General features: G+C 43.8%; 1 protein-coding gene across 1 annotated transcript in view; it reads left to right on the top strand.

Annotated features, from left to right (window-relative positions):
• Window positions 1-10,878: 10,878 nt before the first annotated feature.
• Window positions 10,879-17,986, top strand: part of GATA4 (GATA binding protein 4) — a 75,490-nt gene continuing 68,382 nt past the window's right edge. Inside the window, exon 1 of the mRNA XM_019733256.3 lies at window positions 10,879-11,027. The gene's annotated coding sequence lies outside the window, so the exon portion shown is untranslated. The remainder of the gene's footprint in view (window positions 11,028-17,986) is intronic.

The following is a 17,986-nucleotide window of genomic DNA, read 5'->3' as shown; positions in this document are numbered from 1 at the left end:
AGTTGTACACCAGTGTGCTCTATTGTGTGTGCCTCTCAGGAAGGCAAGAGGTCACACAATCTAGGAAACTGTGGCCCTGGGAATAAAGACGACCGCATATCATTGAAATAAGGCTGGGCTGGCTGAGCAGAGAGGGAATAAACACCAAGAATGAATCTCAAATTTTGCCCATGGCTGCTGAGAGAGAACAGTTCTGGGACTTGGAAGTTGTTGTCATCTGGTCCCTCCACGTACACTGCAGGGCAGTAAATGTTACAGACTATGCTGGACTAAGGTTCTGAGCCCCGGTTGCCTTACACACCAAAAAGAATGGGTTAAAACTAAGACAGGATGACACCAAAAGCATGGGCAACAAAACAAAATAAAAAATAGATAAATTGGACTACACCAAACTTAAACTTTTCTGTGCATCCAAAGACATAATCAGCAGAGTGAAGAGGCATCCTGCAGAATGGGAGAAAATATTTGCAAATCCTATATCTGCTAAAAAGTTGATATCGAGCATATATCAAGAATTCCTACAACTTAACAACAACAATAAATAAATAACCCCATTAAAAAGTGGGCAAAAGATTTGAACAGACATTTCTCCAAAGATGACATCCACAAGAAAAGAAGCTCAACGTCCCTATTTATTAGGGAAATGCAAATCAAAACTAAGAAAGGGAAGTGAATTGAGGCTACATAGCTGGAGGAAAGATGTGGAGAGGCCTGTGCGATTCTGCAGCAGTGTACACAGGAAGAGTGACACACCTTCACTGGGACATTTGAAGTGCAAGATTAGACACTTAGGGGAAGAAGTAGGAGATGACATGTAAATTCTCCCAGGATACTGAACTGGGTGAGTTGGAAGCCATCCCCAGGATTGTCACTCTGACCAGTGCATTACCTATACCTAAAAGTCAAGTGCACCTAGGGCCAGAGGAAAGACAAATTCATGGTAGGTGCATGGAAAAGGCTCAGGGCGGATTAGTGCTCACACAGCTCCCTGCTCACCCCGTGTGAGTTCCAGGACCATGCACCTCTAGCACCAGCAAAGCAGGCACTTGTTGCTGGTCCCCTGCACCTGTGGGCACCGGGCATCACGGAGCACACTCTCAGAACATCAGCTCTGGAGCCCGGAGATGGAGAGGAGATGGTTCAAGGCGCCCAGCAGGTTAGAGGCAGAGCCCCGCCCAGGTCTCTGACTCCACTGCACTGTGTCCTGTCACCACACCCAGCTGGCCTCTGCCTGGCACCAACAATCCTGAGAGGCAACCACCCATTTCAAGAAGTGGCACCAAAATCTCAGCAACTTCTTCATGTCTAATGTAAGCCACTCTCCCTCTTTCAACCCCCTCTTCACTTCTCTGTGTCAATCCCCTTCCTTTGTTTCCCCCAAAACTCAGACTTCCTGCTCTGCCCGAGGCCGCCCATCTCTCACATCATTACAGGCGATCTCTTTTCTGGACAAGTTTGCTGCCCACGTGACCAAACAGCCTGTTCCTCGGAGTCTGCATTCCTTGCCACCACGGCCCTTGAACCTCACACAGCAAGTGGAGCAGGTTTCAGGTCTCCAAATCTTAAAGCCTTCTCCCATCAAGCGAGATGGGTACCTGTTCTTTTCCCCTGGGGTAGTCTAAACATGCATTTTAAGAAAGAGACATTTATTGCCAAGACAATTGGAGATAAGGAAAGATCATCTGTCTGCCCAAATGGTTGGGGCTGGGCCTGAGTTGTGGCGTTGTCAGAGTGATTTTAGCACAGACCCTGCTAGACATTAGGCTCTTACAAACTCTAGATAAGGCCCTCTTTTTTATAGAGCTTGGTGAGTAGAAGGGAGGCGGGCAGTTGCATGATAGTTGCCGCTGTAGATAAGGAGTATATATATTTTGTTTAACCAGACCTGTCCTTCGGCTAGAAACTCCAGTGAAGTAGCATCCATCAAACCCTTTTCTGATTTACATGAATACCTGATCCCTCGATAAGAAAAAGTGTAAGTCAACACTGCTCTGTTGTAATTGGGTGTTACCTGCCCAGATACCGGACTTTTTATCTACAGATCCTTTTGCAGGCTCCCTCCAGTTTATCTGCATCGTAGGTGTGACCAAATTGTCGTGTGTGTGTGTGTGTGTGTGTGTGTGTGTGTGTGTGTTCCAAGGGTCCATTCAGGAATATGTCCCAAATGTCTCAGAGAAATAGTGACTTGGAATCCAAAGAAGAAAAAAGGGAGGTGGCAGGAAAATGATGGATCTTTTAATAATCATACCAAAGCTGCCTCCTATTGTCTGCTCTTGGGGGATCTCGTCTGCTATCCATCAGCCATAACGCGGGGCAGCCGAAACCTGGGGCTGCCCTGATAAGAGGCCAATGCTGCGGTAAATCATCCCACACCTCTGGCCTCAGTTTCTCCATCTATGAACGGGAAAATTATATCCACCACCATGTAACTATCATGAGGATAAATGAGCTGCATTACGCCAAGTGATCTTAAAACAGGAAGTCTGGTGGATTAAATAAAGGTTTACAAAGAGTTATGTCCAAATGATCGTTATTTATGATGTGCTTCATGAAGGTAACAGATAATACCTGGAAGGGACTCCAGAGAGAACTTAACTTCCAGCGCCTCATATTCCAGATGGAAAAAAACAAAAAGAAAACAAACAAAGACCCCCACCCCCACCTTCCTCAGCAGTTCAACTCAGTGCTCAGGGAAGACAAGTTCACGCTGCGAGTCACTGGTAATTCAAAGTTTACCCTTCTAGCCCTGAAAAGTGGTCCTTCGAATTTTTAGCAATGCAGAAAAACAGCTGTGATAAAATGTTAAGGAACATACCAGAATACAAAATAGTGCCTGTCTTGTGATGGTAACTGTGCCATATGTCTGCACGGGAAAAGCAATATTTCAAAATGAATGGAAAATAGTTGTGTTTGGGAGTGAGTTTTAGTTTAAAATTTGGTCTCCAACGTTACTGCTTTGTTACTGGTCTAACATAAAATTATCACATTCTCTTTGTAAAAGGTTTCTTTTTTGTTTTGTTTTTGCAAGCAACGCAGAAGTATATAAAGTATAAAAAGTAGAAGTGCTTCCCTCCCTCTCATTCACCCAGGATAATTTGCTTTAAGATTGCGATGTCTTTCTAGACTTTTCTTAAACGCAAACCTAAATCTAAATATTCGTATCTATGAGTTTTTTTAATTGAAAAGGGGGCAGTGTGGTGACTCTCAGGTATCACTATTTAAGCACCAGGAACAAACCGTTCTATGACAACAAGCCACTGAATGGGGAGGATGCATGCTCCACCAAGAGATCAGGAAAATGTGACTTGTGGGGGGTGTTGAGAACAGAGTTCATTCACCTTCCTACGGGGGGACTTTACTCCCAGGAAAACACTGACTCAGCCGGACTCCTCATGACCCAGCTCCTTCCCCTTCAGCCTGAAAGCACCAAGTGTGTTGGCCTGTGGACTCAGCCACCACCGGCTTAGTCAGAGACGAGCTTGATGGAGGGAGGCCCTGAGACAATCAGTGAGTCAGTGTGCATGAGGGACTTGAGAAACACAAATCATAAAACAAGAATTATGGAGACAGTAGGTGGAGCAGACAGGCGTTATGTGCAACATATTATGTTATGCGTATGAATAATATTCCTGACAAAACCACCTTCATGACTCAATTCAAACACCATCTTCATAAAATATTCATTTATTCTCGACTCTGGGTTCTCATATGCAATAATCCAAACTTTGAACAGGGTACTTTCATGATAAGGTGCTCCAAGCACCACCCCAAATATAAGAGCCCCCCCATTCACACAGCATTCCCATCAACACACACCCCCATCCATCAACCCCAAAACACTTGTAGCAGGTTTTCCATATTTAGAGTAGCCACATTTAACAAATAAAACCACAGCATACCCAGTTAAATTGGAATTTCAGATAAACAATAAATTGCATGGGAGTCTAATTTCATCCCATACAATATTTGAGATATACTTAGACTAAAATATGATTTATTGTTTATCTGAAACTCCAATTTAACTGGGCATGCTGAATTTTACCTGGCAACTCTATCCAAATGATATACTTTCCACTGGCCCGATTATCTGATAATTTTATTTGTCTAAAAACCATAGTCTAAAGAATGGGTGGCACCAACTCAGAACTGAAAGCTTTCTTAGGACTGTTTACTACAAATGACAGTCTTTCTTGAAACCTCCAAAATTTGTTATAATCTTGACATTACTCAACTTCTCCCAAAGCATCCAATAAATCCCTGTCAAAATGTACAAGCTCAAAATGATTCCTTTGCACAGGTAGTCAGAAAGGCACAATGGGACCTCATTTAGTCCTTGAAATAAATTACATAGATATCTTAACAGATATTTCTGTTTAAATATCTCGACCATGTATTGTATAAGAGCTGATAATATTAACCATCATCATTTCAATAACATTTATATAGTTTGTAGTTTATAAAAAACTGTCTAATTGTATTGTACAACTGAATGCAATCGTCATAAAAATCTTGTCAGGTGAGCATTTACTATCATCACCGTTTTTAAATGGGAAAACTTTGTTGTTTTATTTATATTCATACGGACACTTTACCTAACAGGAAGGTTTCAGAGGAATTAGGTATCTGCTCAGTAGCAGTACAGTGAGTAAGTGAGAAAACCAGGTCTTAAACCAAGGTTTTCTGATTCTAAATCTTGTGCTTTTTCATTTCCATAACACTGATTAAAAAATAAAAGGTAGGTTAGTAATATATAATATTTGCAGAAAAATTGGAAAGTATGGATTAGGAAAAAGAAAAAATGTAAATCACCAGATGTGTCATCAGCCAAAACAACCACCGTTAAAATGTAAGAATTAACTGTTTCTCCTTCCAGACATTTCCCAACTCAAATAGATAACATAGGTAGATATATATAACTGGTCTTTCTGCACACTCTACAAATACATATTCACCACACCTTGGCTAATGAGCTTTTCAAAACATCTATCTGATCATGTACTTCTCTGGATTAAAACTCTTCAGACTTCCCATTTTTCTGGAGATAAAATCCAAAATCCTTACCGTGACTGTCACAGCCATGAGCCGTCCCAAGACTATCTCTCTAGCCCCATCTTGATCCAATCCCCTCCCAGCTTTGCTTTCCAGTCACATTAACCATCTTTCATCTTTGTTAATCCAATTAACAAAACTAATATATCATTTATGTTTTAATTCACATTTATATAAATTAGTGAAATTTAATTTTACCACATTAATTAGCAATTTTCATGTTTTTGTGTGTGTGAAATGTCTATTCATATCCTTCATCTAATTTTCTTTTGGAAGCTTGCTTTGTTCTTATTGGTTTGTAAGAGCTTTTAATATGTTTATATTTAAATATTTACCCTTATCTGACATGTAAGTTACAAATAACTTTTTCCAGTGTCTCATAATAATTTTTTGCCATACAGAGTTTAAAATTTTTATCTAGTTAATTCTTTATAGTATTTTTCTTTATAGTTTCTACCTTCAATGTCAAGCACAGAATGGTCTTTCCTACCCTGAAATTATGTAAATGTTCAGTATATGTTTTTCTACAACTTTTATGGTTAAATTTTTTAAATTATATATTTGATCCAACTAAAACTTATTTATGTATACAGTATGAGATAACGTTTGTCACTATACTTTGTTTACAAATGGGTAGCTAGTTGTCCAAACACCTTTATTATATTTAATAATAATATAATAAATTCTATTATATTATTCTGTTTTCTAAAACATCACATTTATAATGTAGTAAACGCCCATACATATTTCCGACTACCTATTCCTGTTTCATTGATCTCTCTACATCTGATTAAGTCAATGTCAGATTGCTTTGATTATAGCTTTATAATACATTTTAATATTTGGTGCTCACGTCCTCTATGAGTATTACTTTTCTTTCATGGTTATTTTCACCCATTTATTGTTTCAAATAAATTTTAGAGTAAATTTGTGAAGTTCTAAAATATCAATGTACCTTTCAATATTGAGTTTTCCTGTCTTAGAGAACAGTACGTTTTTCCATTTATTTCATTTCTTTTTTTCTCCCTCAACAAGATGGCATCGAGTAGAGAGTCAGTGGGCAGGCTGGACTCCCTGTAGTGTCAGAGACCTGCTGTAACAGAAGCTTTAAATAAAATCCAGTATTGTAAAGTAATATGGAAAGTGTCCACACAAAAACCTGAGCAATTACTTTTAGTGGTTTCACTGGTAATGGACCAAAACTGGAAAAATTTAAATGTCCCTCAATAGGTTAATGGTTAAATAAACAACGAGGTATCCATACCCTGAGATTTTACTCAGCAATGAAAAGAAATGAACTAATGATACATGCAACAACTTGGCTAGATCTCAAGGACATTATGCTGATTTTAAAAAGCCAATCTCACAAGGTCACATACTGCTTGGTTCTATTTATATAACATTCTCAAAATAACTAAATTACAGAGATGGAGAAAATTGGTGGTTGCCAGGGATTAGGGATGCTGGGAAGGAGGGGAATGGGTGTGGCTATAAAGGAATAGCACGAGGGGGTCTTTGTGGTGATGGGATAGTTCTGTATCCTAATTGCATGGTGGTTACATGAATCTACATGTGCTAAAATGACATAGAACCGTACGTCCACTGTACCATGTCAGTTTCCTGGTCTTGATACTGTACTGTAATTATGTAGGATGTAGTCATTGAGGGAAACTGGGTACAGAGTACATGGACGATCTCTGTACTGTCTTTGCATCTTCCTGTGTACATGTTTGTGTATATATATATATAGTGAATTAGCAGTCAAGGGACTTTTTTACGAATAAAGCCTGTAAAGAGAGGAGCATTTGGGCTGTAGTGAAAGTCTTTTCCTCACATTTTAATAGCACATATCTCTTTTAATGAAATAGGGATGATGGTCAGGGATGAGAAAATGATTGCATCTTCTTTCTTTTAAAACATGTAATGTCAAAGAAAGGCTTGACTGTTTAGAATTTGATATAAATTGTTTGTCAGAACATAAGAAGAGAAGAGATTCAGTTTATCTGATTCAAAGTGTCATAGGAAGCCAGAGCAGGGTCACTGGGCTGAATGCAAGCCTTCTCTCCTGCCTACAGATAATAATATTAATAATAGCATATATAATATATAATAGCATATTTTATATATTATATATTATATGTGTGTATATGTGTGTGTGTATATATATATACACAAAATATATGTATATATGTGTGTGTGTGTGTATATATATATATATATATATACCAGGTATCACATTAAGTGATTCCCATATAGTCACCTCATTTAACTTTAGCAGGCAACCTATGAGATAAAAATTATGATTACACCCATTTAAAAGATTTGAAAATTAAGGCTTAAAGAGATTAATTAATTAGTTCATACAAGATGTAGAAATATAATATCTGGAGGCTGTCTCTTAATCACATGTTCAATACTATACATCCCAGAAAAAAGGCAGTCTTCAGAAGGGAGGTCAGAATTTAAGAGCTACCTGGTGAGGAAAGAGGGGCAGGTGAGGAGGGAGACTGTCATGTTCTACCTTCTACAGTACTTTTAATTTTAGCAGTGAATATGTAACACTTCGATAATAAGAACTAATAGAAATGCTGTGTGTTTTTAAGGAATTGGCAGAGCAGACCTAAAACAAGCGTTCCTCTGAAAGTCTCTCTCTAGCCCTCTCCCTGGGTTTTGACTGATTTTTAGAGAGTCCTGGCTGGTTTTATCAGTGGTTACATCATCTTCAGCATCACTGTTACCCATGGGATTTATCCTCTGACTGAAGAGGAGAAGTACAGGGGCATATGCTACTGCAATCGGCCTTTGCTGGACAAGTACGTCAAGAAGTAGCTGACAGGTGGCCTTGCTAACTATGCCCAAAGTGCGCCTGGGTTCCCTGGGTGCATCCAACCCCCCCACCCTCCACCACCTGGCAGTGATGGCCCAAGGGCTGCCATCCCTCCCAAGAAAGGCTTGCACTGGCCTGGGCTGAATCAATAAAGCCCCAGTCTAGGCCTCGGGACAATGGAGTTTCCGGTTCCCCAAAATGTCTGCAATCTCTAGAAAGTTTGTAACCATAGGGACAAAAATGGGTTTCCCTTCACCTCACACACACACAAAAAAAATCAGAAATGTAGGGTGAAATGAAAATATGTGAAGTTTCATTATGCTCCCATGATTACTTTTATTTTCTTAATTTATGAACACAAAAATGTCCTATCTCTGATTTGTGTTTGGTGGCCCCAACAGTGATGCTATGAGATCCCCAGATTCCTGTGGTCACATGTAGGAGACTGAGGCAAGAAGCTGTCAGAGCTGGAATTCAAACACAAGTGCTCTTTTTTTTTTTTAATATAATTTTATTAGTTTCAGGTGCACAAGACAAAGCAAAACTTAGACGTTTATCATTTATATCCCTCACACTGTGTCAAACACAAGTGCTCTTGGTATTGCACTTTGATGCCAGCAGTTATCCCTCCTAATCTTTTAATAAAGAAGTGAGTGTTCTCTCTGCTCCGATCTAATACTGAAGAGAACCTCATGTTCCACCTTCTTCCCTATTGCTAAGTCATTCTCTTTTATAAAACTTCCAAGCAAGCAAGGCAATCCGCCCCTGGATAGAACCCCAACTGGGATAAGTGGATGTTGCTGCTCCCAGCTCTTTGCTACTTAGGAGGATGGAGACACCTCCTCTCCAAAATTTAGATCAGAACTCCATAAGGGGTGGAAAACAGTACGGCAGTTCCTCAGAAATTTAAACATAGACTCATCCATATCATCCAGCAATCCCACTTCTGGGTGTATACTCAAAAGAATTGAAAGCAGGAACAACAACAGATGTATATACACCCATGTTCAGCAGCATTATTCACAATAGCCAAAATGTCCACCACAGATGAACGGATCAACAAAATACATCAACATATTCATACAATGAAATATTATTCAACCTTAAAGAGGAAGGAAATTCTGACACATGCTACAACACAGCTGAACCTTGAGGACATTATGCTAAATGAAATCAGCCGGTCCCAAATTATGTAGGATTCCTCTTAGAGCAGTCAAATTCATAGACAGAAAATAGAATGGTGGTGGCCAGGAGCTGAGGGGAGGAGAGAATGGGAGTTAGTGTTTACTGGGTACAGAGTTTCAGTTTGGAAAGATGAAAAACTTCTGCAGATGGATGGTGGTGATGGTTGAACAACAATGTGAATGTGCTTAATGCCACTAGGTGTTAAATTTTATTTTACCATCATGATTTTTTAAAACTCCATAAAGGGAAGAGACATGAGAACAGGGATATTCTCTGGTGAAAATAACAGACCCTCCTGGAAAAAGAAGGCACGGCCCATGCTTCTGCATTTATGTCTTACACTGTTCAGCTCACTCTTGAGGAATTTTAATGATCTGACACTACAGGGAGTTTAACACTAAAATCTGCCTGTGGCATAGTTTCTACAGGTTATCTGGCAGGGAAAGAGCGTAAAGACAGATAATAATAATAGACACCTTATTCATCACTTCGAAAAATATTCATAACTAAGAATTCTTGGAAGAGAAAATATTCATTTTCCCCTTATGTTTTCCCTTTTTTCCCAGGCCTTCATCTCTCTAGTTTCTTTTCCACCACACTTCTGCTCTTTGATTTCTGGCAGTTTACTTACCTTTTCAGTTTCAGTTTCCTGGTCTATATTTGGAAATGAGGAGTAAACTTGTACATTCTCTTCTTGCCTTAAAGAGATTGTTGTAAATATTCCAGGACACTGGGATGTGGGAAATATGTTAAAATATAAAGGCATTATGTTTATTCTTATTATTTTTTAAGAATTGCCTTTGGGAAACATTGACTTCATGGGCGAGACTTACCCTAAGTAATGTGAGGCATGAGAGAAGAGAATTCTGCAGCAGGCCTGTCAAGAGACATCTGGCTTGCCTGGAGCCTCAAATCAGGCCCTGGCTGCCACTCTGTTTCTTTCTGTGTGCCTGTCACAAACCTGCAATCCTAGGTCATTTGGGGAAGGGGGACAGGAAAGTGTGGTGGCGAGTAAAGCTGCACATTCATGCAATGTAGAGCAATGAGCTCCCCATCACCAGGAGTATTCAAATAGAGTACAAATAATCACCTCACAGGGAATTCCTGCTTTGGGCCAGAGATTGGAATTCCAAGGTCTCTTCCAATTCCAAGAACCCATTGATTTCGTTATTGCTAGATCAGGAATCAATTGATCTGGAATCCAGTATGGGAGCCCTTCCTTGCTGTGTCCTCCAAAGGCATGTTCTTAACCTCTCTGAGCTCAATTGTCTCAATTATCTCTTATTATTAGGTAATCTGCCTATCTGCTCCTGTTGTGAGGAGCCCAGGACATACCACATGAGCAAGTGCTTTCAAAATCTGTTGTTTTGCATTATTATACCAGGAAGAGTTGGACTGCTGTCATTACTATCTGTACCTTCAGAGGATGATCACGTGACCTAAGCAAATACCACAAAGCAGCCCTCCCCGCTCACCCTAAAGGCAGGACCAGCATCTAAGAGAGACTTGGAGTGGGGAAGCCACACGCTGTGAAATCAGCATTTCTCCCCACCACTGCTGATTCCTTAGTTTTATTTCCGGTCATTCTTGGATCCTTCTGAGTGACCTTTCGGAAGCATCTCCGGAACCCTGTGAACACTGACATTTAAATATATATATTTAACCAGGGCTTTATTCTCTAGCAGAGTTTCCTTCCACTTGTACGTACACATACCAAAAAAAAAAAAAAAAAAAAGAAAAGGCTTGCTGAATTAATGAACCACTTCTCTTATCTATTTTTTCTGTTATCTAATTCTGAGGGAAAAGCTGGGAGCTCTGAGGGAACTGGGAGACGCAGATCACACCACCTCCCTCCCACCCGGCTGAGAACAGCCTGGAATCCCCAGGACTAAGGGACTGAGACTTCTCCCCGAGTGCGCCTCGCACCAGGCCGAGAGGAGCCACAGAGCCACGGTTCCCACTGTGGGTGAGTCCCCTCCAGCCCCTCCTGTGACCCCCTCTGTCAGAGCAGAGAGGGAGATGCACGAGGGAGCCGGGAGGAAGGCCAGGAGGGCCAGGAACAGCAGGGCTGGAGAAACAGAAGCTTGGTGGGGAGTGTGCTGGATATCAAACTGTGGGGAGAGATGAGGCAGAGGAAAGAGGGGAGGGAAAGGACTGGCCAGTGTGTGACTGAGGACGTGCAGGAAGCCCTCAGACCTTTGGGGACAGGAAGAAAGGATGAGATTCTTTGCAGGCCAAGCCACAGAGGCAAGGCTTCCTTTCCCAGTTTCTCTCTCTGGTTCCTTTTCTCTCTTTCTGTTTCTTACAATGGATGGCATTTTAGTTTCTCTACTTCCCGGTTCTGCTTCCCACCCCAACAATCAGAAATCAATGAGGTGGTTAGTCTCTCAAGAAAAAATAAATAAATACACACGACACAAAAAAATCAAACGGGTTTGGCTGGGTGCTCTAGACCCTCTTCCCTTTTCCCCTCCCACACAGCCAGTTAGCATGGCTTTCCCCTAGGGTCTCCGCGGCTGGTGCTGTCTTGAGAACCCCTTGGAAAGGTTAGGGGAACCCTTCCTGACCCATGTCAGACCTGCCTGGTGTGTTTTCAAGGCAGAAAGTCTCACTGGTGATTCCTGTTGACTTCACTGGTGAGTTAATGAGTAGGACTCAAGACCTTCAGGATCTGATACTTTTCTTTGCCTAGTTAGCCAGACTTGGTACAGGGTTTAATTTTTCCATTTATTCTGGATCAAGAGCTGTGATGGAAAGGAGGGGTGGAAGTGAGTCCTGCAGAGGTACCCGGGTGATTGTAATTTTCTTCCCCAGCCCACGGTGTGCTTTGAAGAGCTTGGTTACATTTATGCTTTTGCATGCAAATCAAAAGTACCTCCGCTACCTGTAACTCCAGAGTTTGAGCTAATGAGCTTTGTATCTTGTTTGTAACTGAGAAAAAAAAAAAGCTGAGTCCAAAAGAAAATGAAAAACAAAGGTAAAGACAGAGGGAAAATTTGAGGGTGGAGAATAAGGAGACCCTGAGTTCAGCGCGAAGTCTTGCCTAACGAAGGCTCTGGGAGAGTTTGAAACCAGCCTGGTTGTCTGAGCTCCCTCCACATTACCAAAGGTTGAAAATAGTCAGTGGCATCTTGTCACTCTGTAGCCTTAGAAAGACGAAGCAACTGCTCTTCTGGAATTGGGTAGGATTTAATGCAACGTCTCTTCGCGTCTGTGCACCTACAACAAATATTAGCTCTGCAAAGCAGAGAATGGAAAACGATTCCTCCTGGTACTGTTCCCTCTCCCTCCGCCCAGCCAGCTCCCAGTCGGGTGAATTCAAAAGCTGTCTCAAAACTTAGACTCATCTGCTTTACTTATCTTTCCCCTGCCCAACTCTGGTTTCCTTCCCCCGCCTCATTTTCCCCCAGCGCTGATAGTCTCACTCCTCAGCATGTTCTCCAAAATTAAGGGAAATTGAAAGGTTTTTCGCTGGGTAAAATCAGGGAAGTGCCACTCTGACTGGCAGGAAAACCTTGCTCTAGAAGGCTGCTAGAAGCCCATGATTAACCATCACAAAATGGGTTTGGTTTTTTGTTAGTAGCAGTGGTGGTGGTGGTAGTAAGTGTTTTGTTTCTGCTAGACGTATTTGGATAAATTGGCCTAGAGTAAAAGGATATTTGAAAGTCTCACTTTATGAACTTTAACAGAATGCATTAGAGTTCATTTTTAGCCAAATAGACATTTCCTCTTTCTCCTAAAACGTTTGTCTCTGAAGGTGATTTTGCAGTTTGAGTTCAGTGGGGTGGAGGAAATCTTAAAGACAGTTTTGTGTGGTTAGTGTTGAGGAAATGTTAATAAATTGCTCTTTATCCCGGTTCTACTTCTCAAACCCAATAAAATATCCATTTCAAATTACTTTCTAATGCCTTGTTATATTTGCCAAGTGATTTATAGGATGGAAAATTATAGTTTGCGTGTGTGAGGCCAGAGACGTTTTAGGGCTGGGGACAGGAGAGAGGAGGGAGTTTGGGGCTGGGGCAACACAGAGACTGAAGAAATTCAAGCGATCAATCTCCCACTGTCTAAACACCAGCACCAAGTGGAGAGTTGAGAGTATTATCCGAATAACTGGGGGGAGGGAGACACTTTCACCTGCATTATCTAGATAAAGCGGCAACACAGGGAAGGCCCTGCCTCGGTTGTCCGCGATCATACGAATTCTGGAGATTTTTCCGAATGTTCTCAGAGTGGAGTCTGGAGGGGGCGAGAAGGAGAGGTTTCTAGAAAAGCATAAAAGGGTCTCCCGCCGCCTGCCACTAGTGGGAGGGGGCCCGTGCGCTGCGGGACGCCAGGCCGATTCTGATAAAGTCCCAAAGCCGATCTAACGTCAATAAACCTGGCGGCGTCAAGCTCCGGTGGAGGGTCGGAAAGGACAGGGGAGGGAAGAGAAGAGAGCAGTCTTAAGGCTGTCGGCGAAATGAAAAAGACCTGGGATCAAATCCGGGCGTCAGCCTCCGGCGCGGGGGCGGTAGCCTAGGGCCACAGCCCAGGGCGGCGGTGCCGGGAGGACAGCCCGGGAGAGCGAGTCGTGCTGGCGGGCTGCGTGGGGTCCCCGCGGCGCGGCCCAGCGGGAGTAACGGTGACCTTAAAAATGTCCCAGGAGGCCTCATTGACCTGGATCCTGGGCGAATAGTCCTAACTCTTCGAGAGTTTGGAGAAGGACGTGAAAAGTAATATTTTTTTAAGGGGCGGAGGAGGAAGGTGGAGACTCCCAAATAATGGGAACACTCAATAAAGTTTCAGGGGTCCCTCAAAGAGGCAGAGAATTGTCCCAAAATAAGTAAAATTAGGACAAGGATGGTAGTGTTAATAAGCAGTAATCAATTTTATTCCCTTTTGTATGATGCTTAAAAGTTTACAAATTCCTTTGCCATCGGGATATTGTTTCTCCCAGTCCTCGCATGACGGGAAGAAAGAAAGATTGGAGGTTACTCTACCCAAAGTTCTATGGCCGGAGTTTCCTGCAACGGGGCTCAAACTAGTTGCTAAATGACTGCTCATCAGCGATCTCCCCAAGACAGAACCCCATCAGAAGCACGCAGGCGGCTCGAAACACTGGGCAATGGGAGCCTGAACCCACGCTGCTGTCGCATATGATGCTTTGGGGCCGATTTATGTCTCGAATGTCCTGTCCCTCCAGCGGAGCTGTCAGTGCAAAGCCGGGTGGCCCAGTGGGGGGATAAGGTGGGGGGGGAGGGCTCCTTCAGCAACTGGGGGCTCGGAGGATGGCCCCGAAAGTGCCGGACCACGCACGGGATAACCAGCCGATCTTTGCAAATAAACAACCAGACCCCTCGGGTTCTGTGCCGTACCCCCCACCCCCGCACTGGGCCCATGAACCCAGAGAGCTCCCTCTCATCATCTCTACTCTCGGCGAGGCCAAGGCTGGATTGGTTTGAACGCATTTCACCATTATGGCTCCACCTGGGCCAGCTCGATCACCTCGGATAGCTTTCGCGTTCGTTCGCGGTCTCCAGGGTCGTGTCTCCCGCTTCAGTAACCGGGCGAGACTCAGCATCCCGAGTGCAGGGATGGTGGGTGAGAAAGCCCAGGCCACAAGCAGTAGGGTCCGGGCCGCCGTCCACCTTGTGACCTTGGGCCTGGGCCTGGCGCTGGTGATAATACGGCCCCGAGTAGCTCTCTGCATGGGAGATCCCTTTGGGGAGCTCAGAGCCGGCGGGATGTCGGGAGCACCACGTCCCGAGCACCGAAGTGAAGGTGGGCAAGGCTCTGCGCGCCCCTCTCCACGTGTAAGGAGCTACCGGGACCCTGGACCTGCTCTCCCCAAAGCCCTGCCCCCACGATGTGGGCAGCCAGCCGCGTGGCTATGCCCGGGCCCCCTAGTGTCTTTCCAGTCGCCCGCCCATGTGAGGTCCCTAAACAAGCCAAGAATGACAGGAGTTTCATCAAAACGGTTATCCTTACACACACACACCACCTCCCAATCGGGCTGCTCTGCATCTCAGTGTTTCAGTGCGGAGAGACATCCTCCACCCACCCCGTGTCGAGGGTCGCAACGAACCCCAGACTCCTGTCCGAAAGGCACTGTATCAATCCTTTCTTGGGTCGGGTTTGGAGGACTGAGGGACATGGATGGCGCCCCAGGCTCTCAGGCTTAGTGGCCGTGGACACCGGGTTCAGGGAGTCTCCCTCAGCCGGGTTCGAAGAGCCTTCGTGTTTCGTGCACAGTTGGTCCCTGGCTGGCGTGGGGGCTGGAGGTAGAGATTTCGCGCAGCTTCTGGACTTGGGCTTGTGGAGGAGCAACTGGATTCCCAGGCCTGGGCACGCTGGCGTTCTGGGGGAAGGGCACTGTCCTGTAATCACTTCTCGGCCCGCGCCCCAAACGCGGCGATTCCCCAGCACGCTTCCTCCTGGTCTTGGAAGATTTCCTGGCAGACCCTTCCAATATCGCTCGTTGCTAAACGCGGGGGCAGTAGCTGCAATCCCTGCGCAGATGCCCACACCAGGGGGGCAGTGTCCAAGTTGGGGGTGCGGTGTTCGTGGGGGGTCGGCGTTGGGCGAGATGCTGAGATGTGCTGTTTCTCCCTCATCCACCCTACCCGCCGTTCTTAGGATTTGTTGTTATTATTGTTATTATTCGTTTAGTGTCTTAACTTCCTTGTTTTCTCCTTTCCTTTCTCTCTCGCTCACTCCAACCCCGTTTCTCGGTCTCCTCTCTAATTCCTCTCAGTCTCCTCTCTAGTTCCAGAGGTTCCTTTTCTTGCTTATTCAAAACTTCTCCCCGTTACTTTGTGCCTTATCTATAGAATTTGCTCTCCTTTCTACCTGTATGCCTTTCTCTTGTACCCCGGTTCTTGGACGACTGCAGCCCCGGCTCGTTTTAGTGACTGCAGGATGCGCCCAGAACCACACTCCGCCATTAAAATTTCCCGAGCCTGTTTTGGTCTTTTCTCATCCCAAACCAAGACCCTCACCTCTCATAATAATTTCGTTGCTAGTAATTCCGGTGTGCTGCTTGCATGCAGAAGTGACCTGATAAAGACGTCTTGTTGGATGACTCAGAAGCCTTCCTGTTAGCCAATTATTTTAATTTCTGGATATTAAACTACGCAGTAGCTGTTTTATTTGCCCATAAGGAATTTCTTAACTTTTCACCTCTAAATAAGTAGCGCACTACAAAATCATTTTCCAACAGCTAGGTATATGTCTAACAAGACTGAGTCACTCAAAATCAGGATGCAGAGGGTTTATTTTTTAATATTGTGGAAATTTTTAATACTGAGTCAGATGATTTGTCCTGCCACACCATTTATTATGGCTTTCCACTAACTCCAAAGATTTAACAGGAAATTGGTAGGATATAAACAGATAACTTTTCCTTGTTCACCAGCTAAGATTTGATTTGTTTTCTATTATACCACAGTAGTTCTATCATAATAACAATAGAACAATTAGTCTCTCCTTGTAGATAAATAATGATTTAGGGCATTTATTTGTTTTATGTAGAATTTGTTGTTAGAGCATACACGACATTTCATTTTCTGTAATAGTGCTGACAGCTAGTAGATCCTTTTTGCTTTCAAAAAATGACTGGAGACAAAAAAAAACTCATAAGAAAAAACACTTGTTATGGTTTGTTTCTTTAAGAAACTTGCAGAAAACTTTAAAGAAACTTTCCTTTGAGAAATACGATCATTAACAGGCAAAAACTTGACCATGGGGAATTCAAACGAAGGTCAGAAAGTCAGCTACGTTTCCTCTGCAATGATTCTAAAACAACAAAAACTAGGAAAGTACTGCCCTACTGGTCGGATGTAGTCGCCCCTGTTTGTGCAAAAGCATCTGTCTGCTATTGGGGGCAGAGAGGGGTCTCAAAGTGTTCCTAGCTTTTGGAAGGTTGACAAGCAGAATCTACCAGGTCCTGCCTTAGAACCACTCCCTAGAATTCAGCCGATAGTAGCTACCTATCACATCTGACACCTGCTTCGTTAAATGCTATGGGAGTGGGGGGGAGAAGATTTAGGGTTCCGGGCAAGTCCTGCAAAGATGAGCTAAGCGGAAGCAGCCTGGGGCCCCTGGATTTGTCAGCAGCAATCTCCTCTTGCCCTCTAGACTCCCCAGTCTTCACGCGGGCTGCCTTAGAAAGCTCTCAGCATGGTGGCCGCTCGGGTTTGCTCCAGCCGCGATAACGGAGGGGCTCGCTATCTAATCTGGACAGCAGCATGAACAATCCATTAGACCTCGGCATTTATCCGGGGCGAGGGAGGAGGGAGGGACAGGGGCTGGCGCGCCCCACCCGGCCCTGGGTGGCGCTGATCTGCCCCATTGGCGGCGCGGGGGATAGGGGGGTATTAATGAAACAGTTTTGTGTGGACTCAAAACTCACCACTACGTAGAACGCTTACCGACGCTGATAAATCATGATTCTACCTATTGTGAATGTAAGGATGAATTAGAGTCCTTTTGTGCCTGGAGGATTACAATTTTTTTCTTAAGTTCAATATACTTTACATTGTCACATTTGAACTCCACACCAACCATAAAGGCTCTGTAAGATTCCAATTTTTACAGATATTACTTGGGAGACTTAAATCCATCCACCCATTCTTTCACTCATTCATTCATTCATTCAGCAAACATTTACAAAGCTTTCCTCTGCGCCAGGCATTGTGCCTTGTACTGACAGGTTAAATTATTTGTCCAAGATGAGGATAGGCCGGCGACTGGGGCGGGACCCTAAATCAACTATTCCAATCCCATGACTACTCACTTCTTTCCCCCAAGACATACAAATCAGAGACATTTGGAGTTGGAAGGGCCCCAGAGGTTATCTGGACCAGCCTTCCATTCAATGCAGGAATCCCCTCCCCAGAAGGCAGGCAGTGAGAGGCCCCAGGCTTTGCCCTCTACCCACCCTCCTGT

Source organism: Rhinolophus sinicus, chromosome 15 (genome assembly GCF_057876585.1).
Source record: "Rhinolophus sinicus isolate RSI-liver-muscle chromosome 15, RSI-T2T, whole genome shotgun sequence".
NCBI classification, from domain to species: domain Eukaryota; kingdom Metazoa; phylum Chordata; class Mammalia; order Chiroptera; family Rhinolophidae; genus Rhinolophus; species Rhinolophus sinicus.
Note: the sequence above shows the minus strand (reverse complement) of the source record. Positions and strands in the feature narration are given on the sequence as shown.